We start from the raw sequence: 14,594 nt of genomic DNA, 5'->3' as shown, positions 1-14,594 counted from the left end.
TCAGAGTGGGCGCCTGATGGAATCTGGCCAGGTGTCTGACTTTTATGTGGGAAACACGACCGGGCAGGAGCAGACTGGAGTTTTTCAGTTTCCCTTCAGAAAGGAAGCGTGAATGCAGAGTGCATGCAGCTGTACTCTTGGTGAGCCCGTGCACCACCACCCCCGAGCCCATGTACCCCCTCCAAGCCCGTGCACCCACCCCAAACCCGTGTACCCCCCCATGAGCCTGTGCACCCCTTCCGAGCCCAGGCACCCACCTCTGAGCCTGTGTACCCACCCTGAGCCCGTGCACCCACCTCTGCCACAGGCCCCAGCCCAGGGCCGGGCACACAGCAGGTGCTTAATAAGTGCCTGTGGGTGGCCTTGACAGCTCAGTAAGGAGTCTTTATGAAGTGTCTGCCTCCTGCCTGGGGAGGACCTAGAGGTCCGGCTCTCAGACAGCCCAGAGGCCACTCCCATCCAGGCAGGACCATCACAGGTCTCTCCCTCCGGCAAAGGTCCTGTGAGAGCAGTTGGTGTCTCCCTGGGGGAGTTCAGGCCACTTCAGGGGACAGGGGCTCTAGGGGTCTGATGGACTCAGGCTGGGGGGACTGTGAGCATCCCAGGGAGGTAGGAGCTCCAGTCTGTGGCCATGGGCTGTCCTGTGAAGCAGTGAGTGTGGAGATCCTCCCTGCAAAGTGGCCCCGAGGTGACCACCTGACACAGCATCATGGACAGATGGGGCCCCACCAGGAGGCCCCAGGCCACTGTTAGCCCCCGGCCTGCTCCCAGCACACCCTGGCAGGACCAGTGAGGCCCGAGTGACCTCGGGGACTGTGCGAGGACGGTGCGGGTGCCCAGGGGCCACAGTAGCAGCTCTCCCCTCCAGAGCAGCCCTCGGCCTCAGGCAGCTCAGAGCCCAAACACAATGGGGCCACAGCCAGAAAAGCCAGAGAGACCCCAGGGAGGCCCTTGGTCTGAGCCACCCCTATCTGGGTGTCCCCCGGCAGCTCCAATTTCAAATAGCGCCTTACAGGGGAAGGAGCCTTACTGGGTCATTACCTAGGAAAGCTCAGGGAGGGGAGAAAGCCCCAGTGGAGGTTTGAGTCGGCCGAGATTATCCTGCTGTGGCTGGCATCTCAGTGGCCGGAGTACCAGAGGCACTTGGCCCTCCAAAGACACCTTCACCCCTTTTTGTGACTCGCGTGGATACAGAATCAGATGGGCAGAGACACTCAGACAGGGGTGGCTGGCAACCCGGGTGTGGGGAGGGAGATTCTCCCTGGAGACCGTTGTGCATTCTGAACTTCATATTATGTTTTTAAAAAAACAATTCAATTAAAAATAAATACCCTCATGCTTGTCTGAGCATATATTTCTCTCACCTGAGAAATGCTATCTGCCCTCTGAGTGAGGAAGGAGGGTGTGGGTGCTACAGATATCTGGGACCTCCTCTCCGTGTCAGGAGGTGGTGTCTAATGCATGAGGCTCTCGCCAGAATTTCAGACTACCATGCAATACCGTAACCACCAGCCAGATGTGGCAACTTCCACTTAAATTAATCAGAATAAATAAAATGTAAAATTCAGCTCCTGAGTCGCACTAGCTATATCTCAAATGCTACACAGCCACAAGTGGCCAGCGGCCACCCTCGGACCATGCACATACAGGAGGTCCCCAGCATTGCACAAAGCTCCGACTCACAGCCCTCGTGCAGCACCTCTGCCCTGGGTCTCTGAGGGCTCCCCTGTACACAGTACAAGCTCAGTAAATACTAGAAGAGATGCGTCCTCATTTGCTGCCTGTGGTGGGGGGCACAGCCAGAGCTGGGCACAATGGATGAGTGACGGGGAGGGGCTGGTCAGGGAGGGCTTCCTGGAAGAAGTAGACCGTCCGGCAGCAAGGCAGGCAGTGAGAATGCTGATCAAGGTGTACACAGACCCCTAGGGACATGTGTTGACCGGCAGTCATGATGGCCCCTATCTTCTGGCTGGCAAACTTCTAGACGATTCTAATGAGCAGAAGTACCTTGGGGAGGGAGGTCCAGACCCCAGGGAAGTAGGAGGCGAGGGGGCCCGGGGTGGACTCTGGGCAGTCTGTGCCACATGGGACTGTGGGCAGAAGGTCCCACGGAGGGGAGACGTGGCCCCTCAGAGCCTGGTGGTCTCAGGGTCTCGCTGCTGCCGCGTGCTTCCTCCCCTTCCCCGAAACCCCCAGCAGAACCTCAGGCCTGAGCCTCCCCCCCTTCCTCACCTGAGCCTGGGGACCATCACTTAAAACTTGAAGGAGCTATTAACGCACCTAAAGGAACCCCTTTCCTTGTGTTGTGTTTTTTATTTAATTTTCCAACGAACACACTCTTTTATCATCCAAAACCGTGAAAGTAAATTAAGGAGAAATGGGTTTCTTTCAATTAGGCTCAGCGTTGCTTTGAGTAACTGCCTATAATTCTATTTAATGAAAAAATAAAATCATTATTCCACGTCTCCCCTGCCCTGTCACAAGCCCACAGACGGGCTCCATTAGCGTGCACCGTAGATTTATTTAATTAGAAAAATATTTTGTTTTCTCTGATTCTTTGGGAAAAGGAAAAAAAACCCTCTAGGCACAAAATTAATCAAATCTGTTACCTGGTTAATGGCTCCTACACCGAGGCACCTCTCCGTCCACGCTGTTCCTACCCCTGGTTTTCCACCCAAATTTGGGTGCATGCCCCCAACGGCCACCACTGAGCCACCATGGCTGTGTCTGGCAAACTCAGATGCCAAGACCCTCGCTGCCGGGGTGGAGACCCCGTGGCAGGCACACGGGAGAGGAGCCAAATTCTTCCATCGCCACAAAACAGCGTCCTCTGTGCGCATGGGGAACGCACAGGAAGCCGCGCCCGGACCCACACGTGCTGCGCATTAAACCACAGCCCCTGTGACGGTGCCCACCCTGGGACCTACCCGCCCGGGGGTTCATCTGGTGCCCAGGGATCCAAGTGGGGTCCTTGGGCAGGAGGAGCCTGGAGAGAGACCAGCTGACGCTGACAAGGAATCCCCACCCCCACCCTCCTCAGGGAGACAAGCGGGGACGGGGGTCAGGCCCTGAGGACCTCACGGGGAGACCTCAAGGGCCCCCACCTCTGGCCTTGGGGCCGTCAACTGTCCAGCAGGAGTGTGCCTGTGGAATTCGTCCCCTGCAGGGTCACCCAACGAGATTCTGTGCACTTTGGGCCACCCTGAGTCCTGCTCAAGGGACATCTGGCCGCCCACCCTTAGAGCTTCCAGAGGACAACACACAGATGGACCCACTGGGAAGCCCGTTCGTGGCCCGTGGGGCCCGAGTGTGCTGACACAGAGGCAGGATGTCCTCGGGGTCCCACATGGGGGTCCAGTGGCAAGCAGATGGAGCCCGACTCTCCTGTCCTTCAGGCAGGGGAAGCTGGAGGAACCTGGGTACAACTCAGAAAGGAACTTCCGCTGGGCGGGACTTTGTTCATGCCAGTACCCGACTCTTGGAAGGTGCTACCAATACTGCCGGGCAACTGGACCTAAGGACGCAGTGACATGGTGGGTTGTCAGCCCCAGAGCTCCCCTCCCCCGCCTCGCTCCCCTCCTCTCGTCTCCCCTCCTGTTCTCTTCTCCTCTTTCCTCCTCTCCTCCTCTCCTTCCTTCTCTTGCTTTCAAGACCCCTGTAGGAACCTCAAAGAACCTTCCTCCAAATCGCCCATAATTCCAGTAGAATAGGGTTGGGTAAGCAGGGAACACGTTTAAAAATTCGGGTTATTTAGAGGGCGCCGTGTGACAGCCACCTGGGCTCAAGGAAGCAGCAGCAGGAGCCCAGAGAGAATCAGAGAGAAGCCTGCCTGCCTGCTCCCCGGGAGCAGTCCCCCGTTCCAGTGCGGCCCCCACACACTCGGCTGTGTGGACTGGCACCGCAGCTCCGTCAAACCCCGATATATCCCTTAAACAGCCCTGAGGGCTCCAAAGCGAGTTTTGTTTCTTTTTGTTATCACCTTTGGGTGTTTTTCCAACAAGCAGCAGCCAGGCTGCTGGTCTGTCTTGAGTCTTCTCCAGAACTACGGGCAGCAGTCAGGGCCATTTGCAGCGTGTACCTCAGGTTGAGTCGGACCCCACTGCCGTGGGGTCTGCACTTGATAAAACTGCTGGACACACAGGCACGCCCTCAGCTCGAGGACAGCCTGCCTGCCTGGCTCCCACCCAAACGCAGCCTGTGACACCGCCCGAGAGAACGTCCAGGACCCAAGGCCACAGGAGGGGACCTCCATCCTCCGCAGCGCTCGGCCCTGGAAGTGCAGGACGCTGACAGCAGAGGCTGTTCTCTCTTGACCAACCACCTTAGCCAAGGTCTGATATCAGAGCCTGGAGCCCCCTTGTCCTGGGCTACGAGAACTCGGGGGGGAGAGACAGCCATCTCACGCTCCTCTGCCCTAACAGAGTGCCAGCTTCTCTGGCAGACGTGCCAGGTGCACTGTCCACTCCGAGTCCCCAGCCAGGGGAGGCAGCTCCTCGCAGACCCTGTCACATGTGGAGGCCGGCACCCCACCCCAGGCGTGTTCCGCCAACATTGGTTCCCATGGAGCAGAGACTGCGTGACCAGAACAAGATGGTGTATAAAACCCTCTTCTGTGGGTGTCAATAGTCGGGACCCCTCCCCCATCCCCAGACCCTCCCATGAGTAGAACCCGGACAGGGGCTGCCCAGGTGGTCTCCAGTCCAGGGCCCATGGGAGCTGCAGGTGTGTGGCCCTGAGAAAGCCCCTGGCCCCACCTGCCTCAGTCCCACCCACCACCACCCCGCATGCCCTGGAGCAGCCTGGGGTGGCCTGCGTGCCTCCTGTGCAGTGGCCCCCGGCCCAAGCTTCGTCGGGCCATGTGTGGACATTCGGAGGGCAGGCCCAGCCAAGAGTGGACGGTCTCTCACCGCTGTTCATGGCAACATCTCGGAGACCAGTTGTCTCCCTTTCCCAGTCCCTGCAGATGGCAGAGCCCCCCAACCCCACCTTTGTGCCGCTGACCTGCCCTCCCTTCCCCCCTCCTTCCCACACACACACCCCCAGGAGCCACTGTGCTCAGACCCCATCTGTGCATGGAGCTCGGGCTCCCTCTGCTGGCGCCTGTGTGCAATGACCACAGGAGGGAATCTGGGTGGTCATGGGGGTGGGGGTGCCGGCTCATACCCAGGCGTTGGACGGTGGGGACTGTGAAAGCTGGCCCCCTCCACCGGGCCAGGACCATAGGCTGGGCCCTGCAAGGCCCAGTGCTGGCCTTGATGGGCGGAGCCAGCATTCACTGCGCACAGGCTATGAGCAGGGCAGGCACAAGGAGTTCTAGAGGACCGGCTGCCTGACCTCCCGGTCCCCTCAGCCTGATTCAGGAAGGAAACAGGAGCAGACGGTGAACTGGAGGTGGAGCTGTGCTCGGGTGGGAGGTCACTGCCTGCCCCTGGACAGGGAGAGCCACACAAGCATCAAAGTTATCAGGGCATCCTCCCCCGTTGCCCAGATGGAGAAACTGAGGCACAGTCACCCACCAGTCTGTCTGGAACTCTTCCCTCTGAAGGCTGCTGATCTGGGGCACCCTGAAGGGAGGTGACAGGGAGGAGGACGAGCGGGAGTGGACCTCTGCTGGTGGGGCCCGGACGCCACCCTCCCACCACACAGGGCTTCTTCCCAAAGCAGCTGTGGGTGGGGCTAGAAGCACAGGACGGAGGTGAGGAGGAGGTGCCAGCTGCAGGCTCCTGGCGTCGGGCCAGGCCCGGTCCTGTCTACATGTTGCTGGGCCTGTCCCTAGAGCCCGGCTCCCCAGCACTGACCACCCAAGGGTCAGCGAACGTGCTCCCAGACGTCCCCTCCCCTGGATGCCTCCCCAGGCACCTCTGCAGCACCCTCACCCTCCCCAATGTGGGCCTCTGTGCTCAAAGCCTGACCCCACACCCTACCAGTGTCCAGTGCCACCCAGGCTCCCAACCTGCTCACCCCACACCCAACTTCCTGCTCCCAGAAGCCACTGGAGGCCCCAGCACCGCCCCCCCCGACCCCCGGGCCTGGCTGTACTGCTCCCCGGAGCCAAATGCCGAGCCTGGCCGCCCAGTTGCCAGCCCCATGAAGAAGCCAGCTGCAGCAGGCAGCCACGGAGCTCACCGCCGGCAGACGAGGGGCTTTTCTCATTGCTCTTAGGCCACCCGATGGCTCGGAGAGGGGCTAGTGGTCCCAGCAGGGATGAACGGCAGGGCCAGCTGCTCATCTGTCCTGACAGCAAACGCTGGGCCTTTCCCGTCCACTGTGCCGTCATCCAGAGTGGGGGCTGCTGCAGAACACCGGCCAGGGTTGGTGGGGCCTGAGCTCGCCTGCACCCCTACCTGAGGCCTGGCTCGCTGGGAGCATGGGATCACCTCCCTATGTCCCCGGGACCCCATGGCCTGGCCCTTGGTCCCCCGTCCCGTCCTGGCCTGCAGACAGCTGGGAACGAAGACAGCACCATCCTTCACTCCCAGGAAAGTCTCCACTCGGTCACTCAGTCATTCATTGAGCGCCCCCACACCAGTGAGTTCAGGGGCACCACTGTGGGGAAAAAATGGAGGCTGCTGAGGTTAAGGCAGGTCACGGAGCTCCTGCAGGTCAGGGGTGAACCAACAAGGGGCAGTCGTCAAACCATCTCATGTACCCTCACGCCCTCCTGGGAGGGGTCACAAGGAGAATCGGGCACAGAGCTAAGGGACACTGGTGTGCCAGGCTATACCCTGGGTGGGACATGGGTGGTGGGGCCGGTGGGGCCGGTGGGCCATTTCCAGGGAGGGCCCAGCATCTCAGCCACTGAGGGAGGGAAGGGCCAGTTGTGGGTGAGAGAAGCCCCCAGGGAGGAGGCCGTGTTGATCCCGGCCTCATGTGGCCCCGGGAAAAGCTGGCCTGGGTGGCAGCAGTGAGCAAGCGTGCTCACCCAGGGAGGGGTGGATGGTTAGAAGCACAGAAGTCTCTAGCCCGCAGCCCCTTCCTAGGCTGGGCTCCTCTGCGCCTCAGTTTCCTCCATTGTAAAATGGGGCTAGAGCCGATCCAGGGTGTGTGGGACTGACACTTTTCAAGTTGGGTCCACTTTAAGAGGAAGAACATAAAATTAAGCGGAGGCCCTTGGCGGGGCCTATGTAGGTGAAGACCCTGGAGCCCACTTTCACGTGAGTCCGCCCCAGTGGGGTGATTATCCCCACTCCAAGGGCCTAAGAACAATGCGAGCGCACGACGGCCTGCACAGGCATCAGCTCTCACTAACACACGGCTCACACACGCATGCACACGTGCACACACTCACACGTGCGGCATGCACACATTCCCACACACACGTGAATACGTGCACGTGTGTGCACACACGCATACCTATGCCCACACTCGAGTGCAAATCATACATGCATATGTGTGTACACACACATGAACGCACACACATGACCACACCTAGCACATGCACACATGTTTGTGCACATGCACACACCATCATGCATGCACGCTTACATGCAGGCATACAGCACACACACTGATGTATGCACATACATGCACACACATGTGTGCAAGGAGCTTTTGTGTTTCTGGTGCTTTCAGAAGCTCAGAGCATCCTGGTGAGAAGGACGTGAAGGGGTGTATAAGGTGTGTGAGCCGTGAAGCCAGAGCCTGATGGAGGCCAGGCCCAAGTCTGGGGTGCCCAGCACAGCAACACCCACTTTCTCCGAGCACCCCGGGGGCAGGGCACCAGAGGGTCTATGAGTGGGCCTGGGTCTCTGCAGTGGTCAGTCCTAAGGGGCCCCGAGAAGCCCCTGGAGCCAACGCCGAGGGATGGTCTGTGCGAGAACACTGCCAGCTCCAGTGCTAAGGGTTTCCATGCATAAGAGGGGTGAGCCATGTACTTCATGGAAAGGGGCTGATACATTTATCATTGTCAGAATCTCCACGCAGACCCCACAAAACCCAAAGAACAAAGACAGACTGGGAACCCTCTCTCTAAACAATGACCACTTGCTACCAGGACAGAAAGGGCCGTCCCTTAAAAATCACCAGAGTGTCTAACGTCCACAAAGTCAAGGCATAGTAGAATGTTGGTCCTCCATCCCCCACACCCCAGTGCTTGCAAGGCTCTGCAGGGACCCCGCAAGAGGCAGAGCCCACCCCAGCCTTGGACTGTGGGCTGACCTGGAACACAACATGCAAGTTCAAAGTGGTCTGGGTGAACTGCGTCCCTCTCTGCCTCTCTCCCGCTCAGCCCTGCTTCTGCCATGAGAACAAGCTGGCCTGGTGGAGGATGAGACACCCCATGCAGAATGGACATGTCCCCATCTAAAAGCCGCCAGCCCCCAAAACACAGAAGGCCCCGCCGGGATCTGCAGTCCCCCTCCCTGAGCCACGTGCACAATACGCAGCGCTGACTGTTTTCAGGCCCTGAGTGTCAGTGTCAGGTGGCTTGTTATGCAGCCATTGCTAACTGACACGGGTGGCATGCCTCAAAGACAAGAGTCAGAGACAAATCTGTGGAGAATGAGACTCTCCCCACTGCTTTCTAAAGTCCTCAGAGTGAGCTGTTCTTCAGATTGTTTTATAAAACACCTTTGCAATTCAGTTATGTGCTAATACTTTATTTCAGAATAATAGTATGTGTTTGATGTTTATCACTGCATGAATTTGTATTTCAGCTCTCCTTTGTAATAGTCATAAGCATTTTTATATCTCAAAGAAATTCATCTCTCTGATTTTTCTAAATGAAATATGGATACCTTTAAAATAATACGCCATTTCGGTACTGTGGGCAATACACCAAGACCACAGAACCGCCCTTTTGCAGTGGCTCGGCAGTCGCTGCTGTCACAGCCCAGACAGCACCCCACACTGAGAACAAACCCCTGGCTGACACTCCACCCGATCCCAGACCCCACACCCCAGGTCCTCCCACCCCACAATGGGGCGCTGGGCTGCACCAGGCCCACTGGGGTCTGAGCTGCTTGGTCAGACCCATTTCTGCTTGACCTCTGGGCAGAAAATACAGAGGATGGGCTGGCAAGGGCAGGGTCAGCCACGTCCCGGGCCAGGGAGCCACAGACCACCTGGGTCAGGCCAAGGCACCTGCTGCCTTCACAGCCTCCGGCCCTCTGCCCGTGGTGCCAGCTGCTTCTGGACAAGTAGTCCCGCCCTTTCTATGTTAGAACCCAGGTCTTCTGCAACCTCTTGGGTGACACAGAAATCTTACTATTTTCTGATTTTAAAATGCAACCACCAGGGCGGCCGGATAGCTCAGCTGGTTAGAGCACGAGTTCTCAACAACAAGGTTGTCGGTTCAATTCCCGCATGGGATGGTGGGCTGCACCCCCTGCATCTAAAGATTGAAAATGGTGACTGCACTTGGAGCTGAGCTGCGCCCTCTACAACTAGACTGAAGAACAACGACTTGACTTGGAGCTGATGGGCCCTGGAGAAAAACACTGTTCCCCAATATTCCCCAATCCAAAAAAAAAAAGCTGTTTAAGAAAAATGCAACCACCACATTTTTAAAGGAGATAGTATAATTAAATTCCTTTAAACATTTTACACATATATAAAGGGATAAATTATATTTCCTTTTTAAATACTTCCGGATTCTGATAAAGCAACCCTCCCCCCACCCCCGAGTACTTGTTAAATAACATAAGTTTGGTGAATTAAACTGATGAATACAGAGAAACCTAAATTCTCTTAAAACTCCATGCTTTCATGAACTTCGCAAAGTTCCCTTATGTCGTTCAAGTTAAAATTACAAATCTGGGTCTATTATTTAAAATGTGAAAGCTTAATAAGACTGGTCTGTCAGACGATCTAATATGCCAGATCCTCAACCATCGAGAGGACGTAAAACACCCAACCTAGAGAGAACATTTCTAAATTTAACAAGTAAGAACATGACAGTTTTGCTGTGTCATCCCTTTGCTTCATTCCCGTTCTCCAAGGGGACAGGGATGGTTACTCTCCAGGGAAATGGTGACTTGCCCACCCCACCCCCTAAACGACCTTTCTCATGATCCCGGGCCGAGCTTTTTATAGCCACCATGCCATGGGCTCCAGACCTAAAAAGGGTTGTTCTCACCGTGCAAGTGTCATCCTTCAGCGACCCGGAAGTCGGCCCCCCTCATGTGAGCTGGCCCCAGTGCCCAGAATCACCTCCACCAGGACCAGCGGAAGTGCTGTCGGCCTACAGTCCTCCCGTCATGTGGCCAAGAAGCACATGGCTGTCGTAAGCCCTGAGATGCTGGGCCTGCTTGTTTCTGCGGCAGAAGCTGCCTGGGGTACGTTCCTTCCAGCCAACGCTGCACACACCTCACCCTCCCCTCTGTAACTCACCCGGCTTCTCCGAACCCGGATTCTTCTCATTTTCCCACAACTCCCACGGGCAACCAAGCAGCACCAGCATCAAATGCTGCCCACCCACCTTGGCTTTCCGTCACGCTGAACACCGCTCTACAAAATATCTAGGCGCCATCACGGTAGTCACCAAGTAGGCAATTCTAACATCGCTCGTCGTATGTGACAACAGCGGCTCCCAGATGGGCCCTGCAGCATGTTAGTAAGTTCTGTGAGTCACGGGGATGGTTTCTGATCAAACGTGCTTGGGAGAGGCTTCCTTCCAGGGCACCCCTCAAGAACATCACAACACATTCAATTATTAAAGGCTTCAAGGCTCTGAGAAGTCCTGCAACTTCTCAGAACAACTGTAAGTGTATTTCACCTTGCATTTTCCCAAACATGTTACATTGTTTTCATGTAACCCCTGTTGAAGATTGTTATTTGTTCACAATTATCTTCCCTCCCCACCCCTGCCAAGCCCCACGTGGGCAGGGCTTTCCATCCTTCTGACCTTGGCTAGGCCACGTTACTCGCTTCAGCTGATGGAAGGGGAGCAATCGCGTTGCTGGCCACGCTCTGGTGTGGGCCAGCTCTGCCCTTCCGTCCCCTGCCCTCCACTACCAGCAGCCAACCTGCAGTCTTCATGTCACATGACCAAGAAACACATGGCTGTTGGAGGCCACCAGATGCTGGGCCTGTCTGTTCCTGCAGCAAAAGCTGACTGATATAGAAATGGTACCAGAAGTGGGTGCTACCCCAACAATGCCAGCATCGTGACATTGGCTTTGGCGGAGAGAAAACTCTCAGGAAGCTGGAAGCATGGAGACCCATGTCACGATGTAGCAAAATATGGGGTGTGGGCACACATGTTCGTTCGTAGCCCCCTATCAGGAGAGCGGCTCTGCCCCTTATCCTTTCCCTCCTCTATCAGCTTCCTGTGGCTGCTGCAAAAACTGTCATGAACGTGGTGGCTTTAAACAACTGAAATTTATTATCTCACAGTTCTGGAGGTCTGAAGTCCAAAATGGCTCTCCCTGAATTAAAATCCAGATGTGGGCAGTCAGGCTCCTTCTGGAGGTTCCGGATAGAATCTGTTCCTGGGCTTTCCAGCTCCTAGAAGCGCCTGCATGCCATGGCTTGTGGCGCCTTCCTCCATCTTCAGAGTCAGCAGGGCAGCCTTTCTCTCCTCTCTGCCGTTGGCATTCACCATAACTTCTCTCTGACTAACCCTGCTGGTCCCTGAGGGCCCTGTGATGACATGGAGCCCACCTGTATAATCCAGGATGACCCCTCTCCCATCTCCAGGGTGGAGCCTGAGCAGTCAGAGAGTGCTGCCAGGAGGTAGGGCCTGACACCCTGAGCCGGGCCCCAAATTATCATGGGTGGGATGAGAGAGGCAGCCGAGGGTCTGCATAGAAGCAAAGGGAAGGTTTTCCAGGTTGGACCTGCCTCTTACAGGACACATGAGACAGAGCCCGGAGCCCCGGAAGGGACGAGGATGAACGGACTGACCAGAGATGGGCCTCAGGTCCCCAAAGCTGGCAGGAGGGTGAAGAGCAAATAAAAGGGTGTTTGGCTGAACACAGGGTACTAATGACCAGGCTGTGGGGGTCCCTGTGAGCTTGTGTTCAGAGAACAGCCCAGGACCACATGCTGCCCACCAGCCGGTCTCAGCCTGGGGGTACGGGGTGCAGCTGGAGGGGGAGGGCTCCCCAGACTGTGCAAGATCTATATGAAAACAGTAAGCCTTCCTCAATGAACAAATAAACATAATAAAATCCCCCTAAAACACGCCATGCATCCTTTCATTGGAGCCCATCAGATGTGAAAGTGCCCAGGAAAAGGAAACAACACAGAACAATGACCGACTCTGACCACCCGCTGCTTTGGAGCAGCCCAGGAGCTAACAATGGTTTATACATTTTTCTAATCATTTCAAGAATTACATTTTGAAAGGGGAAAAGACTAACAACTGGATGGCAGTTAAAGAGACGGTCACCTGCTGCCACAGGTAATCTTCCCAGGTGAGCAGAAGGCAGACGGGCTGGGGTGAGAGCAAACTGGCCCAAGGCGTGAGGGGTGCCGTGCCACGCTGGTCTCTCAATGCATGTTTCTTAACAGTTGGAAAACATCCACAGAAGAGTAATATCCTATGACACATGAAAAGAATGAGACTGACGTAAGTGTCAGCCTCTGGAAATGCAGTTTGGGGGCACACGGCCACGCCCACTTGTTTGCAGGTGTCTGGGCCACTTCTGTGCTGAAACAGCAGCGTTGAGGAGTTGTGACAGAAACTGTCTGGCCCACAAAGCATAAACTATCTACTGTCGGGGCCACCCACCCCCTGCTTTGGAGGAACACAAGGCCAGAGATAACCCCAGTCCCCATGAGTCCCGCATGTGCCAGGCTGTTCAGGTCCTGCTGAGCTGACATTCTGGCCCAGGAGACAGACAATAACATGCATGAAGGGTGGGTTTTGGGTGGGGTAGACAGACAGTCTCTCTGAAGAGGAAGCTCCTTGTAGAGACTTGAGTGGTGAGAGCGAGCTACACCAGCATCTGGAGGACGCGCTTGGAGAGGCAGGACGGCAGGTGCAAGGGTCCTGGGGCAGGAACCTGCGTGGAGGCCAGTGCCATCAGAGAGGCAACCAGGTCTCTCGGGCAGGTTACTCATCTCTCTGTGCTGAAGGGAGATCACAGTCATCCCTTCCCAGGGCTGTTCTGTGGGTGAGAAGCCAGCACAGTAAGGGACACATAATAGGAGCTGGATAAATGTCACCTCGTGTGCGGAGCAAGACCCAGTTTGGCCGAGGAGCTACGGGTCCAGGAGAGGGGAGTGGTGCAAAAGCAGGGAACACAGACATTGTGGTGACAAAGCTCTCTTCTCCACCACACTTTAGACAGGCTCTTTGAGCCCCTTGTCCACTGGGCCCCGTCCTTGGGTCCTGTCCCCAGCATGCTGAGTCCAGTGGCATCAAAACTCCTGCTAAGTCAGTTAGGGGGAAAGCTCCCTCCCCTTGGTAGCGGATCAAATTCCCTGTGCCCACCCTTGATGTCCAATCACCCTGACCTGCCTTCTGCAGGAACCCCCGCACCCTGATGTCATTTTCCACCCGCTGACACCCTCGCACTGCTCCGGGGCTGTAAACCCCTTGTCTGTGCTGTGTTGTGTGGAGCTCACTCTGTCCCCTGCTGCAGTAGTCTTGCATAAAAACTTCCTTCCAGTTTTAGCGTCAGAATGTTTTCTCTCACAGGGACCGCCCACCCACCCTGCTCTCACCCAGCCCAGGCTGGAGTCCTGGCTCCCCCTGTCCATCCTGAGACCACAGCCTGAGCAGGAGGGAGAGGCCCATGCCCTGGGCAATGCCAGGGGCCGCCTGACACTTCAGCCTCGACTACTCTCTCTGGGCCCCGTCCCTACTGCCCGCTGAGCGGCTCTGCATCCAGCCACGACGCCCACCCCTAACAGCACCCAACTTCTGATGCCACCACGGCCAGCGAGGCCACCGAGGCCCCGCACTGAGGGCACCCCACCCCCAGGACGGGCAGTGCCACCTGACTTCATTAATCTAACACTCGCTCACGTGTCAAAGTGCACACAATTTCTTGTAAAAATGATCTGGCTGCTAATTAGGCTGTTTATAACTTGTTTCCCTGGTCGCTAATGATACTTAACATGCAAATGAGCTCTGGGAGGGGAGGCTCTGGGGCCCCCGGTTCATTACCACGTTAATTACTGTTTGCATACTTAAGCATCACAGATACAAATGGCGGCATTCAGTGTAATGGGCAAGAGGATCATTATACCAACGACATTTTGAAAAGTCATTTCGCTGTGTTATTTTTCTGCATGATTGATGATTCCGTGCCTAGTTGATAAACTTCGTTAGTGCAAACCAATCAAGGCTCTGTACACAGGGCGGCCGGCGGTTCGGCCCATTAATCTCCCATCCCCTGTTGGTTACCAAGTTTCAGAGGAAGGAAAAGGCAGAGGAGAAAGTAGGCCGGCTACGGGGGAAAGTGAACTTCCCAAACTTCCTGCCCTTAGGGCTGCTCCAAATCTGCTCTGAGCAACAACAGATGGTGTCTGTTTAAGGCGCTGGAGTTGGGGAGATCTACGATGGGGGCCGACCCCTCTGTAGGAGCCCGAGTCCTCCCTGCGTGGCAGCCCCGAGGTGGCCGTGGCCGAGGCCGAGGCCCGGCTTCATTCCTGCCGTTCCTTCTCTCCCTCCCTCCTCCTTCCTCTCCCACCTGCCAGGTGCC

Source organism: Rhinolophus ferrumequinum, chromosome 9 (genome assembly GCF_004115265.2).
Source record: "Rhinolophus ferrumequinum isolate MPI-CBG mRhiFer1 chromosome 9, mRhiFer1_v1.p, whole genome shotgun sequence".
Taxonomy (NCBI): Eukaryota; Metazoa; Chordata; class Mammalia; order Chiroptera; family Rhinolophidae; genus Rhinolophus; species Rhinolophus ferrumequinum.
This window is presented reverse-complemented; position numbering follows the sequence as displayed.